We start from the raw sequence: 9,773 nt of genomic DNA on the forward strand, positions 1-9,773 counted from the left end.
TTGTTAATACTGCAAAAACTGATATGACTCAAGACTAAACTTCAGTAGACTTGATTCTTACTGTTGGAATTAACAAGCATTTCAAATTATGAAAGACCTTGAAAATCCAACTGGCTAATCGTTGGATATCTATTATTATCTGTCCCATTTGTGGGTTATCTTAATTACTGGAATAAAGTTCCTATAGAAAGTTTTTCTAAACCAGTGGATAGCAGTAAAAACCAACCCATAAACAGAAATAAATATTCCTGTCTCTTCAATTTGAGAGTCATTTTCAAATTATCAACACAAAGTTGAGATTTTTGCAGTGGAGGTTTGAGGATTCTACCACAACCAAAAGTTCTTTCCCTGGCATTGTTCAATCAATATGGAGTCTTGTCAAGAGTTTATTGGTTATGTCTCATAGAAATACTTTGTAAATTTGGCAGGGCATAGGAGGTAAATTTGTAATTTGCTCCATTTCCTTTTATTTTTTCACCGTTAGAATCAGTATCAGACTATCAGTTTATTAACAGTAATTTAGGTGAACAATTTGAAAATGTTCTGTTTGTAGTATGACTATGCTAAAACACTATCTTATGAAATAATATATTTCCTCATCTGATAAGATTCAGATATACATTAATACAGATATACATTAGCTGCCTATTTTTTACCATATTAGTGGCTTTATTTCCTCATGGAGTTACACTCTTAGGCGTATCCAATTTAAGACATGAACCAAGGAAGGTAGAGTTCCACTGTTACAAACATTTTATTAGCATAGAAGTGTAGGTTCTTTCATTTTACTCTAAACTCATGTTCATAATAATCACAAATACAGTGTTGTAATATACCACATTGCAATTAACATAATACAAAAACTTTATGGATTCAAATTAGGATGATCTAGATTTTTCTCTACATTATAGCAGGCATAAGGGATCCTTAGAATACTTTTACCCTTATTTATTTTTACTCCTAAAAGCTTTCTGACAAAAGAAAATTTAAGTTGATTTAAACCTAATATTTAGTGAATTGTGCTTGATCTTAGCATGCTTACAGAAATGTTTTTTTCAAAATTCTCTTACAGAATCCTATATTCTCAATATTGTAGCATTATGTTTAATTTGACTTTAATTTTTGTTTATCTCTCAAGAGACTATGAGCTTCATGAAAGCACATGCCATATTTATCTGGTTCATAACATATCCCCACTATTTATCACAGTGTCTTTCTCAGAATAAACTCTCAAAATATTTATTTATTGAATGGATAACTGAATGAGCAAACTGCTTCTTGGTTTGAGAGAAGGTTTAATATTTTTGCTCTAATGTATAAACTCAGAATACTCCTCCCCCACAAAGATGGCCAAGAAAAACAAACAGAAACAAATGAAGTTTCTTTCATATGGGTATACATGATTTTTAAGCCTCGTCTACTCACACCCTCACCTGCAAAGTTTGTTTTTATTTCTTAAGGCTGTGAGTGTGCTTATTTAACCTTCATTTGTAGTTGTGCTATGCCGACTTTCATGGCTACGGATAGAGTTGAAATTAAGTAGATAATACAAGAACAGAAGACAGAAACTAAATTTTGCCACCAATTTTCAGCCTTTGCTAACCTTATAGACCATTTCCCAATACTGTGGCAATATAAGTTTCCTTAAAAATAACTTAGGAGATAGAAGAACAAATAATACATATGAAATGTCCTGTAAATTTAGGAGCAACAACCTTCTGATCCAAGCAGAGGTTGTTATGACATCTTGTACCTGGCTTCATAACATTTAAGGTAAACACATAATTTAGGCAGAGGATACCTCTGGAAATATTTGTCAATTGTTCAGCTTTTTAAAATGGCTTTGTGTTAGATTTGCAATGAATCACATTGAATATTACAGTTTTGGTAAATGACCTAATTGTTGATAGTAACATAAAGCAATTTACTTATTTCAAAAGGACATTTTTCTATACCCTAGTACCTTCTTAAGCTTTCACCAATAACAATTTGACTTGGAGATATTTAATGAATGTCTCCATTCAATGGAAGATAATTTTCTCTTTTATGGTTCACTTCCTAGTTAATAGGGCAAAAGTACCCATTTATCAAGTTACAATAAAAGGAAAGTATAGGAGAGTAGATGAAGAGCTGGACTAGGAAGCTGAATCCTGGATTCTGGGCTTGGCTCCTTCACTTACTATTAATAAACTTGAGTTATATAATTAGCTGAACTGATCCTCAGTCTCCCAATTTATATTTGTAATCCTCCATACCTAACCTACCTCATCAAAAGCAAGATAATGAACATGAAATCTCGTTATACTCTAAGATGACATATGCATTTGAGATGTTCCACTTATAGATTGAGATGAGTGTCAAAAAACTCAAGAATGCTATCATTTGGAAATGTGATTTGAAAGATTAATAGATATGAAAATAAAAAAGGAAAAAGAATGGTGGTTGCAAGGGAAAAAGAAGCACTTAAAATAGCAGAAGTAGAAGTCCTAACCTTGCCTCTGGGAAGAGAAAAAGATGAGAATGCAAGAAACACTCAAGACTTTTTTTCCTGTGGCCAAGAACTATGGTATACTTCTTAAACTGTTCTTGTTTAAGATTGCCAGTGAGTGACATGTAGCCTCAGGAAGATCTATCCTAAAATGTTTTGTTGGCTGAATTCTCTGGGATGCTAATTAATTAAAAATATTTTTCCTTATGCCTTTGATTGGCAGTTTTTCTGAGCTTAGGAATGGTTTAGATGGATAATCAAATCATATGAAACATCTCGGGTTTTTGCTCATCATGGCAACTTTTTTTCTCATGTGGAAGATAACTCCCTTGAAGAAATAGTGCCCCAAAATTCAGCAGTTGAATTGAGCTAAGACTTTTAAAATGAAATAATGGAATTGGCAGGGAGAAATCACTGAAAAAGTGTAGGTTTTTAATACGTTCTGTTAACTAAGCAAGCATGGGGAAAATTTCTTAAAATTCACTCTGTTTTAAAGAGGTATTTTGACAATATGCTTTAACTTTATGATGTTAAAGAGTATGTATACCTTACCTTATTAGTAAAGATGTAGCCTCATTTTAGAATAATTCAGATGATAGTTTCGTTTTCTATTTCCTTTGATTTTCTTTGCATGGAGAAAGAAAACAAGAATTATTAAATGCAAAGCGTAGCTTTCACTTATTCTCTTATATATAAGGCTTTGATTTAAAAGTAGAAACAAAACCAAAAACTCTAGCCTGATAGGTCCTCAGGTTTCGTGGTATATCTTTTGAAGTGGTTTCTGAATTGACAACCACCTATCCTTTTCTTAGAACTATCCCCTAGAAATTTCCTTGCATTTCAAAAGAGTGGCTAATAAACCCAAAGAATAAAGGATCCTCAAGTCTTCATTTTTTAATTCCTACTTTTCTACCCCTCTACTAGTGAAGCTGTTTGGAGAAGTCTCAGTGAATAACCACAAAATTTAAAACTCCGTCAAACCCATATCGAACAGTTAGGGTTTGTCCATTCTGTGGCCACTGAAAGATGATCACTTGCTCTGATGAATTAAAAACTTTTAAGTAGTCAAAGATTTTTTTTTTCAGTATTTGAGGTAGTTGCCTAATGTAAAGAGAATTAACCTCAAAAGAATAATTTTTGCCTGTAATCCCAGCACTTTGGGAGGCCGAGGCGGGTGGATCATGAGGTCAAGAGATCGAGACCATCCTGGTCAACATGGTGAAACCCCGTCTCTACTAAAAATACAAAAAATTAGCTGGGCATGGTGGCAATGTGCCTGTAATCCCAGCTACTCAGGAGGCTGAGGCAGGAGAATTGCCTTAACCCAGGAGGCGGAGGTTGTGGTGAGCTGAGGTCGCACCATTGCACTCCAGCCTGGGTAATAAGAGCGAAACTCCGTCCCCCCCCCCCAAAAAAAGAAGAATTTTCATTTTCTTTTGATTAGTGTTATGTTATTCAAGTTGTGAAATAATGTTCTCTTGGTCAAATAATAATAAAATTGTTTAAAAACAAAAATGAACAATGTTAATATATGAGTCTGGGTTGTAATACATGACAAGCTTAGATGACTTCCATTGCAGATAGGTTTTTATGTGTTAGAAATTGGCTAATAGTGTCAATTGTGTTATTTTTATATTGTTATTTCTGTCAGTCAGTAAGTATGGAGACGGCAGTTGCTGGTTTCTGTTCAATAGTACAAGAGTGTCAGGAACTCAGGGATGGATATCTCAGCCTTTTACTCATGGTCATTGAAAGGCTGCTGGACCTCAAGACATTACCGCCATTGTTTTGGAAAAGAAAAAACAAAATGAAAAGGGTAAAAAAGGATCCGTTTCCTGAATAAACTTCTCCCAAAGTGCCATCCACATCTTGTTTATAAGATATATCTCATAAGAGCATTCTTTGAGCACGTGAGGCTGAGAAATGTGTTTATAGCTGGGTACATGGCCTTCCCCTATTCTCTCTTACAAAGGAGGAAGAAGTAGAGAATGGGGGTAGCAGTGGGAATGAAGAGTTACTGTCACATGCATGTAGCATTTCAGTGCCATCTCAGAGTTCTGTTTAAAGTTAAGCAACCAAAGTGAAAGAAAAGATGGAATTTCATCTGCAATGATCCTTGCTATGGGAAGCTAAGTTTCATCTCTCATTGTTAATGGAGCAATAATGAGAATACTCTTACTTAGAAAGGTATATATGAGATTGTATGGGAAAGCTATGGCATAGGACAGACTTCTGACATTCAACATTTGAAATCTCCATTGATCAAGGCCAGCCTTTAAAGTCCATGGCATGTAATAACTTTTACTTTTTCTGTCATGTCACTTTTACACCAAAGGCTGGTGTATTAGTTTGTGAGGACTGCCGTAGCAGACTCACCAAGCGGAACAACAAAATCTTACTGTCTGACAGTTCTGAAGGCTAGAGGTCTGAGATCAGGTGTTGGCAAGATTGGTTTCTTCTGAGGGGTGTAAAAGGGAATCTGTTCCATGCCTCTCCCCTAGCTTCTGGTGCATTGTTGGCAATCTTTTGTGTTCTTTGGCTTGTAGTAGGTGTATCACTTCAATCTCAGCTTTCATCTCTACATATCATTCTGCCTTTATCTCCACATGGTGTCTCTCTCTGTTTGAATTTTCCCTTTATATGAGGATACCAGTCCTACTGGATTAGTGCCCAGTGTAATGACCTCATCTTGACTACATCTACAAGGACACTATTTCCAAATGAGATCACATTCTGAGATACCGTGGATTAGCAGTTAAGTATATCTTTTTAGGGGGAGACATAATTCAATCTCATAATACCTGGTATGCAAATTCTTTGTTAAAAAATGAATCTGGGGGACCTCTTACCTGACCCTGAAGCCTCCATATTGTAACAACCACTTGCTTTTTAATTGGGGAAATATTAGACTATAGAGGTGTTTAAGATTTTTTTTAAGGGTGTATTTAGTGGCATACATTGAGAGCATTGCTTTCAGTCCTTATGAAATTGTATGGATCACAACTCGATAGTTTGTGAATCTGAAGATATGTATTACATGTTATGATTATTCAGTTAAACACTTTTTACCATGCAGTTCACTTTTCTCAAAGTAACATTTTTTTTGGTGAAAATAATAATTTTTTAAATCCAAAAACATCCTGAATACAATATGCAAAATTAATAATACTTTAGAAAAGACACATTTATCCACTTACGTAATAATTTCTAATCAAAGGGTATCACGTGGAACAAATTAAAATTGAGTATCATGTTTGGATTAAAAAACCACTTTTGCTTTGTTAGTATGCCAGGTGGGAAGAATGAAGAGGAAGCATATTCTCAATCTTCAGTTTATTTTACATATGTATTTTCTATCTTTCGAACTGCTGTCAGGTTGCACCCTTAATTTCTTGTAGTCTCAAGGGAAAGAATTTTTTAGCCAGTGAGCTGAACTGTGTTCACTAAAAAGTTAAGTTCAAGTCCTAACCTCTTAACTAAAAAGTTAAGTTCAAGTCCAATAGCCTCAATATGACCCTGTTTGGAAATAATATTTGCAGATGTAATCAAGTTCTGATGAGGTCACAATGGAGGGTGGGTCCTCCAATGATTCATGTTCATATAAGAAAAGGAAAATCTGGCCACAGAGACACAGGTAAGAATGCTGTGTGAAGACAGAGACAGAGGCTGAGTGATATGTCTCTAAGCCAAGGAACTACAAAGATTGCCAGCAATCATTAGATGCTAAAGGCATGGAACAGATTCTCCCTTACCACCTCCAGACAGTTTGCTGAAACCCCGATTTTGGACTGAGTCTTCGTAACTATGAGAGACTATTTCTGCCTTTTTAAGTCACCAAGCTTGTGATAATTCATTGTTAACCTGAGGAAATAATACATCCAGCATATTTAACATTGATATCAAATGCCTGCCTGATGATGTGCACCAACCGCCACCCCAATTCAATCACTTCCTTCCTTGGTAAGCATAAGTAACTTCATTACATTACATCCTATGTTTGAACTAGATCTTAATTTCTCATTATTTATTGTTTATACAAACTTGTTTTCACTGTTCAGTTGAACATATGTTCAAATCTACAAAAATTGTTTGGGAATTTTGGATTGAGATAATATGATTGATGATTTCCTTTTGAAATTAGTGGATCTTTTTTGTTTTTTTCAATTTATGGCTTTTCACTTTAGGGCAGGGGTTTCAGGAATGCAATTAAAATCATTAAATGAGACATAGACTTTACCTCAATTCCTATGGTCACCTCAGGAAAGAAAAGTGTTCATAGCAAGGATAAGGTATATGGGTATGTTGGTTTCCTGGGAAGACAGTAATGTATTATTGTCTAGTTATTCACTTAATTTTAAAAATGCTTATATCAAAACAGAGAAAGGACATGAATTTGACAGGGAAAAATAGAAGAGCAAAGCAAGAAATGAGAAAGAAAAAAGAGGTGTGGAAAAGAAGCCCTTGGGAGGCGCAATCCAAGTGAAATGAAAGTATATTTTTACCACCATTTGTGCTGTCTAAAATTTTAATGATTAGTCTTCAGTTCTGTTTATTAGATCAGTGTGTAATTCTCAACTTTCTAAAAACAAATGGATTTGAGAATCACACACCGATCCGATAAACAGCACTGAAATATACCAAGTATATTTAAAATAAACACGCTAGTGCTCTCCCTTCCTTCAAGTGTTTGTTCAAATGTCAACTTATCAAAGAGTATATAGACAACTCAGATTCTCTCACCTGCCCTCCTTCTCCAATCCCTATACTTGGAAGCTCCCTTCCCTTACTCCACCTGTTCATCTTTTCATCATACTTACTATCTTCCTGAAAGCTTTGTAATTTACTTGTTATTTTCTTTGTTTCTGTCTACTCCCTGCTACCCATCCTGCCCCCCAACCCTTCCTGGATGGAAACTCCTTGAAGTCAAGACTTTTAGTCTTTGATGAATTCTACAAATCTAGAGCAGTGTCCCGCACACCATAGGTTCCTTTTTTTTTTTATGAATGTCTGGCATATCATAAGTTCCCTTTTTTTAATGAATGTTTTTTCTTTATGTTTAATATTTTATTGTGATATTTTCAGGATTTAAAAAATTGTTCATCTTATATTTTATATACATGTGTAATCCTTGCATATTGAGCTAAAATTTTTGTGGCTTGTGTGTTCTCACTTTATCTCTTGACATGATGTATGGTTAAAAAGGATTCGTTGTTATGTGACCTGATGTTTGCTTCCTGAAAAGTCTCTGTAACATAAGTTTAGCAAGATGCTAACAAGTCCCCATGAAACACATCTGCTCCACTGTTGTCTTCGCCTCCTGGTCTCTTCAAACTTTTAAAACTGTCATAGATTACTGGAAACACAACTGCATTTGAAATTAGTTCAGTAAAACAGTAGTTGCTGATGCTTCACTAAGGGCTTAAAAACAAAATTGTCAGCCAAAGAAAATGGCTTGTAAATGTCTAGCCATCACTTTAGTGTTGCAGAAGTAAGTTTTCTGGCAATGAGGGAAGTGGGGCTCCCTGCTTGCTGACACGTGAATGACTAAAGTGGAGAGATTTCTTTGTCTGTCTGCTAACCAGTGGTGTGGATGTGTAACTAGATTCTGGTATTGCAGTGCAGTTGTAGGTGAAAATCCTGGACGTGATGAAAGACAATCTTTGGGAATAGAATTGCAGGAATGCAGGGGTTTGAATCAACCAGGTACAATCTTGCTGCTCCCTCTTTCTCATTTGTGTAAGATTTTTTTCTATAATCTAGAAAGCATAAGGGCAATGCTTTCCAATTTTATTGATGGCTTCATCTGACATAATTGATTCCACATGGTGGGTGACAAACGACTCTTGGGTTAACCCCTCTTCCTATTCAAGAAATAGATAAATCTAGCAGGATTTTCTCTTTTCTTACAAAACTATCACTTGGGCATCAATTTATCTATCTTTGATGAAATTTTAAATATTTCATGAAGTGGTGAAACCTCCTGTTCTTGGTTTTTTGGGAAAGGTGGAAAATAATAGAATTTTCTTATATTCTATCATTGAGTTGATGGACGGTTGAGGGAAAAGCAGCATCCTGGGTTTTTCAGAGACATGTCTATGCCGAAGTCAGATTATATGGTGACTTGCAGTGTAACTATACTAGTATCTCTTTACATCTGTACACAAGAAAAATTTCTGTTAAATAACAGTATCACTTTGGAATTACTCATGGGATTTAATAGAACGGCTTGGAATATGGCCATGGTAATACACATTCAGAAGGTCAAAATTTCTCAGCTAGAGAATGCTTCAATATGCTCATTCATCACTTTCTACTTTCACTTATATGAAACAAAGACACACAATTATATGTATTTTGAACTATAGTACCCGCACAGTCAGACTTAAAGTACTAAATTCTAGCCTACTGCTGTCAATTAACAGGATTTGTCTTGATAAAATCTTTATGATACAGAGATTTATTTTCAAAGCTCATGCCAAGAAATTAGCTGAATGACAAACAGCAATGCTATCTTTCACGTATGTAACAAATTTCTTCCAAAAATTGCAGGGTACTATATAATTAGCCAGTTAGTAATTTTATGTAAAGTCCTGAGTAAAATATTCCCAACTTCTTAAGAATCAGATGACTGAGAGGAGACAAAGTTCCATTTTTCCTCCATCTATTGGATACGGTAGATGAGAACAATGGCTTGCAATGTTCTTGGAAAGCTAACAGTTTAGAATTCACAGGCTGTGATTGATTCTTAGGTGAGGACATATTACTGAAGCCAAGTGGTGGGTTGATATATTCCATCCAAACCATTTCCATGAGTGAGAAGGCTCTGGCTTTTCTAGCCCAGTTTCTTAAAGCTGGAGAAGACAATACACATTCTTTGGAAGTTGAGTCCAAACCAAAACTCCACTTGATTTTCAGTTCTGCCTCTGGGTGGTCCTGGGTGACCCAGCTTAGCTTGGGGAAGCCCTGGGAAATTTGATATGGCTACATCCAGTTTAAAGGCTACTCTTGGGTGGTCTTCAGCAGTTAATAGGGTTTGGTTGTGGGCCCTTTTAAGAGCTTCAGAGAAGTCCAGGAATCTGGCCCTGGACAAGGTCCAGTCTCTTGAGTGATGATTACTTCTGAGGATATCAGTATAATAAACTAGAAGGACTAGAGTAGTTCTGGGAGGATTAGGTAGTTCATGCCAAACACATCTCAGCAATTCTATGCTGCCAACATGGTTGGCATCTTCCAAGGCCCAAACTCAAGGTAACATGTTGTCAGATTGAGGAATAACTGGGCTGCA

General features: G+C 35.6%; 1 protein-coding gene across 3 annotated transcripts in view; it reads left to right on the forward strand.

The window, feature by feature from the left end:
- The first annotated feature begins 6,106 nt into the window (after window positions 1-6,106).
- Window positions 6,107-9,773, forward strand: part of LOC100393185 (mesenchyme homeobox 2) — a 339,527-nt gene continuing 335,860 nt past the window's right edge. For all 3 annotated transcript variants that reach the window (XR_013523932.1, XR_013523933.1, XM_078342638.1), the window contains exon 1: window positions 6,107-6,448. The gene's annotated coding sequence lies outside the window, so the exon portion shown is untranslated. The remainder of the gene's footprint in view (window positions 6,449-9,773) is intronic.

Source organism: Callithrix jacchus, chromosome 11 (assembly GCF_049354715.1).
Source record: "Callithrix jacchus isolate 240 chromosome 11, calJac240_pri, whole genome shotgun sequence".
NCBI classification, from domain to species: domain Eukaryota; kingdom Metazoa; phylum Chordata; class Mammalia; order Primates; family Cebidae; genus Callithrix; species Callithrix jacchus.